Source organism: Nicotiana sylvestris, chromosome 3 (assembly GCF_000393655.2).
Source record: "Nicotiana sylvestris chromosome 3, ASM39365v2, whole genome shotgun sequence".
Taxonomy (NCBI): Eukaryota; Viridiplantae; Streptophyta; class Magnoliopsida; order Solanales; family Solanaceae; genus Nicotiana; species Nicotiana sylvestris.
In genome coordinates this window covers 65,542,689-65,553,580 of record NC_091059.1, presented here as the reverse complement: position 1 = coordinate 65,553,580, position 10,892 = coordinate 65,542,689, and positions in this window count along the sequence as shown.

The window sequence follows — 10,892 nt, the reverse complement described above, 5'->3', positions numbered from 1 at the left end:
CGACCAAAGTTGGTCGCTATTTTCTGACCATTTGACCAGAATAGCGACCAACGTTGGTCGCTATTTCTAAAAAAAAAAAATTAAATTACTTTTAATTCAATTTAAAATTATGTACATATGTAGTATAGTACAGTATAGTGTATATATATATATATATATATTAGCTATATACTTACACTATATTATGCACTAAGTATTAGTGCATTAGCTAATATTCGATATATATATTAGCTAATGCACTAATACTTAGTGCATAATATAGTGTAAGTATATAGCTAATATATATATATATATAGTATAAATTTAGGATTTTAATTCAATTTAAGCTATATATATAAAAGCTATATTCGATATAATATTAGCTAATGCACTGATACTTCGTGCATATTATAGTGTAAGTGTATATATAGACACACACGCATGCTTCGTAGTACTACTTAACTGCATATATAGCATATTAGAGTATATTTTAGTCTATTCATCCCTTGTATTACAAAAGTGTTAACGACTTACATTTATATTATTTAGATAGTAAATACAAAAGTGATTTTTAATTTTGACCATTGTTGACCTGAAAAGAGACCAACTTTGGTCGCTAATTATACATAAATTTGGTCGCTAAATTTAAATCAGATTTATTTATATTTTATATAATATTTAAAATAATAATATAATTGTTAAATGTTAGAACTGGGTCCCAGATTAGCGACCAAAGTTGGTCTCTATTTTAGTAAGCGACCAACTTTGGTCGCTAACTTTGAATTATATTTATTTATAATTTATAATTTTTTTAAATAATAATATAATTATTAAAATTTTATAACTGGGTCTCATATTAGCGACCAAAGTTGGTCGCTATCTGCTTACCCTTTAATTAGCGACCAACTTTGGTTGCTAATTTTAAGTTATATTTATTTATATTTTAATTTTTTTTAAATAATATTATAATTATTAAAATTTTATAAGTGTGTCCCCCTGTAGAGATCAACGTTGGTCGCTAATCTCAGTATTTCCTTGACCAAGCAAGTCTGACCAGTCCGGTTAACATTTTGACGAAATTATCGACCAACCTTGGTCGCTAATGTATTTCAAATAATTATTTTATTATTTTCACCAATTTAGCGACCAACTTTGGTCGCTTTTCTTGACAAACCAACTTTGGTCGTTTTTTCCGGAATTCTAGTAGTGATTCCTCAATTTTTGGCTTAAATCCCATGATTTATTAGGTAGATTTCACAATAGAATCGAGTTTTAAGTCCAAAATTCTTACCTCCAAGTGATTCCCCTTGAATCCCTCTTCAACCCCTTCAAAATGCTCCAAAAACGACCAACAATAGAAGAAATAAACCCCAAATTCGCGGATAATATGACTATTTAAACCTTCTGCTCAGGCCTGAAATCCTTCTTCGCGAACTCGGTCAAAGCCTCGCGTTCGCGAAGCATAGAAATACCTTGACCAAAATTCCTCTTTCGCGATCGCGACCACCCCATCGCGAATGCGATGCTTTACTCAGACAGACCTTTGCGATCGCGTTCCCCCTATCACGAACGCGATGAATTAAATTCCCCTGAAGCTCAGCTGCCCATTTCTTCTACGCGAACGCGACAACACCCCCACGAAAGTGATGCACAGATGCCCAGCCCTTCGCGAATACGGAGCCTTCCTCGCGAACACGAAGGCTAAATTCCCAGCTTCCTCAACTGACCCTTCGCGAACGCGAGGACCCTCTCGCGAACGCGAAGGTCATTTTTCTGCAGCACTGACCTGCAATTTTCTGCAACTCAAAACTTCATGGAATGGCCCGATTGACCACCCGAGGCCCCCGTAACCTCAACCAAAGGCTAACATATCCCAAAACCTTATTCAAACTTCTACCAATCTTCAAAACCTCTCAAACAACATCAAATCAACCAAAACACATCGGATTCAAGCCTAAGTTTCCAAAATCTTCCGAATTTCGCTTTTGATCAAAAACCCAATCACACCACGTCCGAATGCCCTAAAATTTTGCACACACATCCCAGATGAGACAATGGAACTACTGCAACACTCGAAATTCCATTCTGACCCCTATATCAAAATCTCACCTACCAACCACATATCGCCAAAAATCCACTTTCGCCAATTCAAGCCTAAATCTACTCCGGACCTCCAAAACTCATTCCGATCACGCTCTTAAGTCCCAATTCACCTCCTGAAGCTAACCAAACCATTGGAACTCACATCCAAGCCTTCTAACACATAAGTCAACATCTGGTTGACTTTTCCAACTTAACCTTCCTCAAAAGAGACTAAGTGTCTCAAACCTTACCAATTCCTTTCCGAACCCTAACCAATCAACCCGATCATATATAGAACTATTATACAAAGTAATAAGAAGCAGAAATGGGGGAAACGGAGCAGTAACTCATGAGACGACTGGTCGGGTGGTCACAATACATGAACAGATGAAACTAAGGACTCACAGGGCCTATCTTGATAATGAGAAAAATACGATGATACATACGAATAAGTGAAACCAGGATCAAATAATACAGAAGCATCCCTATGGTATACTGAGACAATACTTGTGATCACTTCATCTAAAGTAACGACATTCGGCCTGGTAGGAATAGCATAGAATCGGACTTGACTGCGACCTAATTGGCCTTCCCCTCTAGGGTGACCTCTAGTTGCCTGGGTCCCACCCCGAGCTAGCTGAGTGGGTGGTGTATCTGCTTGTGCTGAATTCATCACCAGAACTCTACTGTGCATCCCCACTCAATAATTTAGGGCAATCCTTCTTGATATGACCCAGGTCCCCGCACTCGAAACAACCCCTCCTCTAACGAAACTGCTGCTCCTGATAACCTGAAGAACCGCCTGTAGAAGCCTGAGCAGACGAGGCATGGTGAGAACTTTGTGCTAGTAGTGCACTGAATGAAGATTGGCCTAAGCGAGCACTGTAAGAACCGTGGCTAACTGATGCACCTCGATGAGTTGAACGAGTCATCTAAGCGGGCCTATAAAGACGATCCCTGTTGTGGTAGGACTGCCCCCCAGAAGGAACACCACTGAAACCACCCAAACTACGAAGCCTCTTGGCCTCCCTCTCCTCACGTTCCTGGCTATGGACCATCTCTATCTGTCGAGTAATATCAACCACCTCATAGAATGTAGCACCTGATACCCTCTCCCGAGTCATAAGCAACCGCAACTGATAGGTGAGGCCATCAATGAACCTCATAATCATCTCCCTCTCAGTGGGAACTAGCCAAACTACGCGAAGGGCCAACTCTGAGAACCTCACCTCGTACTGGGTCACAGCCATGCCATCCTAACATAGCTACTAAACTGTCTGCGGAGCTCCTCCCTGCGAGACTGTGGCACGAACTTCTCCAGGAAGAGAACGGAGAACTCATGCCATGTAAGTAGTACTGCATCGACCGGCCTGCACCTCTCGTAAGTATCCCACCATATGAAGGCAGTACTAGTGAACTGAAAAGTAGTGAATAAGACCCCACTGGTGTCCAGAATACCTGCCGTGTGAAGAATCTGCTGGCACCTATCCAAAAAGTCATGGGCATCCTTAGACTCAGCCCTACTGAATGATGGAGGCTGGAGTCTCCCAAGCTCTCTAGTCTCATCTGCTCGTCATCAGTCATAACGGGACCCACCTGTGCCTGAGCAACTATAACCAGCTAGGCTAGTAGTACCCCCGGTGTCTGAAGTCCCTGCATCACCTGCTCTGGTGTACGGGCGGCGGGAGTCTGAGTACCTCCCTCGACCTGAGAAGTGGCTGCTGCAGCCGGAACAAAAACCGCCTGAGCAAAGCTGGTACACACAGTCACAATCAGAGCCAAATCCTCCTGAAAGCTTGGAATCACAATGGGCACAACTAGTGCTTGATCTAGAGCAACTGGTGGATCTGTAGGTGCTGCTCTAGCTGATGTACAAACTGCACCTCTACCCTTACGGCGACCCTTACCGCGACCCCGACCTATCGTGGTCCTAACCGGTGGTACTGGTGGCTGTCCGTCTTAAGCAGTAGCACATTTCCTCACCATCGTTGAGAGAATAGAATAACAGAAGCTCAGTTACCGGAATAAAAAATCCGCACGACAAGAATAAAAGAATGTGGAGTTTTCCTAAGGATTCGGCAACTTCTCGAAGATAAGTACAAACGTCTCTATACCAATCCGCAAGACTCTACTAAACCTGCTCATGACTCATGTGACCTATGTAACCTACGCTCTGATACCAACTTGTCACGATCCAAAACTAACCCGTCATGACGGTACCTATCATGATACTAGGCAAGCCGACATTCCACATATTTGCCAACACTTTGAATGAACAATAATCTTAAACAGGGTTTAAATAAGCATAACTCTCATAACTAGATAAAAATCATAACTAAATACGGAAAATCTCCAAAACCTGAGTGTCACAGAGTACATGAGCATCTACATATGACAACATGATCTAGTACAATGTCTGGAAAGCAAGACTAAATACATAAAAATGAAAGATAGGGAAAGGAGGATCAATGTCAGCGGACGACAAACAGCTACCTCGATGTTCTCCAAACAGTTAGAATCTGCTATCAACAATCGCCGTACCCGAAAATGCTTGGATCTACACACGAGGTGCAGGGTGTAGTGTGAGTAAAACCAACTCAATAAGTATCGCAAATAAACAAGGCAAGGTAAGAGAATCTTAATTTGTTGAGGTCATTAGTTAATTCAGTGCAATTCTTTCCCTTTTTGATTAACATAATATAACATTTAAGGCTAGCTCATAAGGCCTCGTGACATGAATATTCGTGTGTGCCTGTGCACTAATTCTCAAATACCCTGCTCAACAGTATTATAACATATAGAGGAAAGAAAACATGTAAATCAGATAAATGATCAAGAAAATTACAAGTTTCACACACTGCACGGATAACACACTTGCTAACAATAGAATCTGCACGGACAACTCATGTGCGACACAGACAACTCACGTGTCAATAATATTGTGAGCACGTGATTTTTGTTTCGCGCGACAATCGCTCCAAAAGAAATAAAAAAAATAATAACAATTGGTCCTGCTGTACAATTTTTGGATTTTTACATGGCACTTTGTTAATTATTTACGATTTTTGCCCATTTTATTTTATTAAAACAAAATACAAAAAATGTATGTGTCATGCGTAATTTGAACCGTAATCCGGTTGTTAAATAGAAAATCATAAATAGGCATCTTTGTTCGTGATTTTTGTTTTGTTTGATTTTACCTGTTTTAAATATTTTGATATATGTGTGCAAATAATTGTATTAAGTGTTTATTTAATTTTAATTTGATTTACTTAGGTTTTGTTATAAAATAAAAAAAAAATAATAAAAGAGAGAGTGCAAAATTGGGTTTGAAAATCAGTTTGGGCTGATTTTCATTTTAATTCAAAGCCCAAACAAACTCAGCCCAAACCCCATGTAAACCCGGTCCAGATCAGCTGACCTCAGGAGGCGTTCCAAATGACGCCGTTTTTATCCAGTCTGATCTGGGCCGTTGATCTCAGATTGATCAACGGCCAAGATCTCTCACCCCAAACCCACTAATAGACCCGACCCGTCTCACCCGGACCGACCCCAACCCTTTACCCTTGAAACGACGCCGTTCCCTGTTAGTCGAAGGATCCTGGCCCTTCATCACATCTCATCCAACGGCCAGGATCCACCTACCCACTAACTATATAAACTCATAACATTACCCTGCCCCCTATCCGAACCCCAGCCTTCATCGTCTTCAACCCCAAACCCTAGAGCCGCCTCTGTACACCTTCACCATGAAAGCCGGCGGCATGAACGCCGATGACCTTCACCTTAACACCATAGAACCCCCTTGCCATCCAGAACACGGATCTGTTAACCACGTAACTCGAATCCCTTCCCACCTTCTCGAATCTTCGTTTGAAGATTCGAGTCGGAACTTGACTTACACCGTTTAACCCCAGTTTCACACCAGACACTCCCCAGACCCCCCTCGTGACCAAACCATGCTTGGTTTGGTCCGAATCTGATCAGGGAAGCATGAATCCCAGATCTGATTTTTGGAACCTTAGGGTTCCTCGTCACTGGTCCATATCCGTTCAAGCCGAAGAGATTAAGGTCTAATGGACCTTAATCGAAGTGTTTCTCATCTGAGAAACACTTCGATTAAAGTCCGTTCAGCCTTAAGAAAGGTCTGTTCGAATCCAAGTAAGATTTTGATTTTTCGGGGTTCAAGGTAAGTTTTGCTTTCTTTTCTTTATTTGTTTTGGTTCATCTGATTGTTTTAAAGGTCTGTTCATGTTTTGTTTGTGTCCCTGAATTTTATCAACTGTGCCCTGTCCACTTTGCCTGAACCTCTGTTGTTTGATTGAGTCTTTCTATTGGTTCTGATAATGTGTATGTAAGTGTTGTGCAATTAGCTGATTTTCAAATTTGAACTGACTAATTGATTCCTCGAATACCACTTTGTTTAGTCAGTATAATTCAAATCATGTGTCGATACTGTTAAATGTCTGATTTTTGGCTACGATTGTGCATGTTATGATTAATATAGTCGAGTCGACATGTGTCGTCAATTAGTTTCAATTGCCTGAACAATAACAAATCGATTTGCTTCTGGACACATTTGTTTGAATCAATTAGGAACTGAGTTTGCTTATTTATAATTGGTAATTTGAATCAGAAATGCAAAGATCAATGTTCTGTTTAGTCACAGTTTTGAAATTGGAGGGCATGTGCACTTATGCACAACATGTGCATTTTGTGCACAGCCTGTGCCCTGCCTAAGTGCTTTTGAATTAAATAGTTGGACAGCATGTGCTGTCAGACTACATCCTGCTGCCCATATTCTGCTTTAAGTTTCAGAAGTAATAAACATTACTAAAAAGTTTAAGCCTGCCAAGGGAATGTCATGGGTTTAATACTTAAATAGCTAAGTGGAAACTGAAAAGAAGATGGCACATGGGAGGGGTATTCTTTTGGTCTAACAGGCTGTTAAAGGGATGAGGTTTAGGCTTATAAAAGAAAGGAGACAGACATAAGAGGGAGAACATCAGATAGATCTGGGAGGAGAGAGCAAAAATACATACATATACACACATAGACACACACACAGAGGGACATTGATAATAAAGGGAGGGGAATACACTGATATAAAGGGGATTGATAAGAAAACAGGAAAAGGGAGTTGTCTGAAAACACACGGACAGAAATAGATAAAGAGAGGCCTAACACAGAAAAAAGGAACTGCAGTTATTTTTCATCTTTGTCTTGATTCTCAACTAGTCTGGATTTGCCTGTTCCATATTGAGTTATCCTGAGTCTTGTTTGAGATTACTAGTTGTGTGTAGTATCAGTTCAGTTCTGGATCCATTCTGGTTAAATTCTGATTCCATATTGCTGGGAATTTGCTACATTCTGCCATCTTTCATTGGCTCTAAATTGCATTTTTGCACTGGGAATTTGTCCTGCTGTTGTTCATCTGTTACTGCTGTTCCGCTTGCACTGTTGCTCAACTGACTCCCCTACTTTCTTCATTGTAAGCATTTCCTCAGGTACACATTTCGAATCTGTCTGATGTTGCAATGAAAGTTGAATCGAAAGATCTGAAGAATGTTATAATCATCTGTTGCATTGCTTACGAATTTTTTATATAAATGTTGTTAAGATGTGTAAGTTTTAGTCTGTTAGCTTAATAGAGATACATTAGTAAGGTTGTACTTAATTAAAGTTTATGCCAATCTAAAACTGCGACATTTGACTCGTTTAGTAGTATACAAGATGTAAATACAATTCATGAAATGTGCAGCCATTTAACACGATTGTTAACTTAAACTCGCTCCTTCAGCATGCTTTGAATATGTAAGGGCAAATGGCCGTTTAAATCTAGCTAAAGATAATACAGTTTCAGATTCTCGAGTTTCAGCTTCATTAGGCAGTTTATAGGACGAGTTTCAAATATCATTAGTCGCATCTTCTAATAAGTTGGTCTTAATTAATCTTGTCTAAATAAGTTAAAGTTAAGGAGCTCTTGTAGTAGTCGTAGCATTTCATCCATCTTGTATATAATTCTTCTACCAAATTAAAAGCATGTTTCATGAGGTACAACGTTGTTTCACTCTGTAAATAATTAATCAGACGATTAACCAAAATCTGGATTTGGCCAAAGCATATAATTGAATTAGCATGCATCTTTTCTTCTATTTTTAGAGACAAACACATTAGAAATGTATGTCGCTTTAGGATGTTCCTTCTAAAATAATGAGACGAGCCTAGCCAAATAAAAACGTAAATTACGGGGCCCTCAATAATTGATCATAATAAATACTTAGAATTTGGGATGGACTGTTTAGTGAATTCCACTGCCTTCCCCAAAGATAATAACGCGTTAGATTCTTTAGGCGCGACTTAATTAAATTACATTCTTAAATTCGGGTGCGCATTTATGTGACCCAAATTCAAATCTCAACGGAGTCGAAATGTGTTAACAACTACGGGTGCATTGATTGTGACGTGGTTCGAGATGCATTTTCACGACGTTGCAATTCTATAAAAATAAATGATAATAATAAAAGCGGTTTAAACTTAATAAAAGCACATAAGTCACAACATGTATTTAAATCAGATATTTAGCCATTATAACAATTTAAGCGACCGTGCTAGAACCACGGGATTCGAGGGTGCCTAACACCTTCCCTCGGGTCAACAGAATTCCTTACTTAGAATTTCTGGTTCGCAGACTTCATTTGGAAAAGTCGAAAATTTCCTCGATTTGGGATTCAAGATAAACCGGTGACTTGGGACACCAAAAACCAAACCTTTCCCAAGTGGCGACTCTGAATTAAATAAATAATCCCATTTCGAATATTGTCACTTAAATTGGAAAAACTCCCTCGCGCATTTAACCCTTCGGGGCCGGGTGTGCAAAAAGGAGGTGTGACAGCTCTGGCGACTCTGCTGGGGAATAAACCCAGAACCACTGGTTCAGGGTTCAAGAATTCGAGCTTAGAATAATTGTTATATTTGGCTTTATTATCTGATCTTTATTACATGTTTTTGCATAACGTGCTAAATGTTGTCTTTTACCGCTTTGATATTATCTGAACTGTATATAAACTGTGCTGAAACCCTTCTCTTCTTACCTCCGGGGAGAAGCTCGCTGGTCGAGACTCCCTATTCTGTTAGTGTCAATACCTGAAATAAGAAAGAGGTCGGACAAGTTACAAAGCCGGACGATCTCGCGGGTCCCCGGTACGTAGCCCCCTCCTCGACTCGAGTTGTCCGCTCGGGTACACAGTCTAGAACAAATACCCAGGTTACGAACCTAGAATAACTTGACTTCATGCCGGATCCCTAGTAGGAACGCTTATTTGCATCATGTTGCATTTGACTTAGGGGACTCAACACAGGGGTTGGGTCCGTCTAGGACAGGCAACCTGAAATGAAAAGACCATCCTGCTGCATTCCTATCTGTTTTGCGCATTTATTTGCTTCAGTTCCGCATGCTGACCGGTTTCTAAAAAAGAAAATAGCAGCGTAGGGAGATAATTACTTATTTTGGACCAATGTCCAAGTAGTGTCAAAACCTCGCCGGAATTTTTCTAAAAAAGAATAAAAACAAAATTTGTCTTCTTAGTTTGAGTTATTAAAAAAAATAATATAATTTTTTTTTATCACTTCCAAAATCAAAAAAAAAAAGAGAAGGTATTTATTTAAAAGTAAAAAAAAAACGGAAATTCAAAAAAAAAATGTTGTCTCTTTCGTAGTACCCCTTTTATAAATTCAGACTAATAGTCCAAATATTTCCTAAAAAAAAAAATTTAATTAATATTTTCTTTAGTCCTTATCTCTTTGCAAAAAATAATAAAAATACGTATTCTTGATTTCTAGGTTTATTTGATTTTATCTATTTACGATATGCCCGAACTACGCCGGTTTGATTCTCACCGGATGTGAGATACGTAGGCAACCCTCGTCGGGTTCAACCCCATTTTGCTAAAATAGCCAAAATAAATAAATAAATAAATAAAAATGTGTTTCAAACTTTAAAAAGAGTCGTAAATAAATCAGGTGACGCTGTTTTGTCATAAATAGCCGAATGATTCCGAAAAGGGACGCCGGAAGGATGACTTTGCATAAACAGCCACCTTTGGGTCTTGTTTAGCATTTTTGTCCAGTTGACCCACACAGCCTTAAAATCTTCGTCTCCGAAGTGTTTAAAGGCCGTGTTCAAAACTTGATCCCCTCTGTAAAATATTTTGAGTCAAGTCATTTTTTGTTAAAATCACCTTAATAAATGTGCAGGATGAGCACGATGCAAAATGAACATTTTTCAATAATGACCAAAATCCCTGTCAAGTTACGGCTATGGTGGAATGATCTAGGTGTTGGAAGGACAAAATGAGGTTAAGAAATATCTGAAAGGTCTTGTGGGTTTGTTGGAAATCCAGCCTCGGGGAGATATCATAAGAGCTTTGGTTACCTATTGGGACCCGGCGCACAATGTTTTCCATTTCTCTGATTTTGAACTCACCCCGACTTTGGAAGAAATGGCCGGATACATCGGGAATACTGAACTTCCCTTGAGGGAAAAATACTTGGTCGCCCCAAGAGTCGTCACGGTACATCGGTTCCTAGATTCATTGAAGATACCTAGAACAGTCCACAACCCGGATCTGGCAGCCGGATTTTGTACTCCATGCTTCATATATGATAGGTACGGTCATGAGGGGGGATTCAATAATCCAATCAACAAACTGTGCAGCAAAGGAGTTCGTCAGAAGTGGGACAAGCACAGACGGGTAGCGTTCATGATGATGTTCCTGGGCCTTCTGGTATTTCCAAGGAAAGACGGAAACATTGATTTGAAGATATCCGGG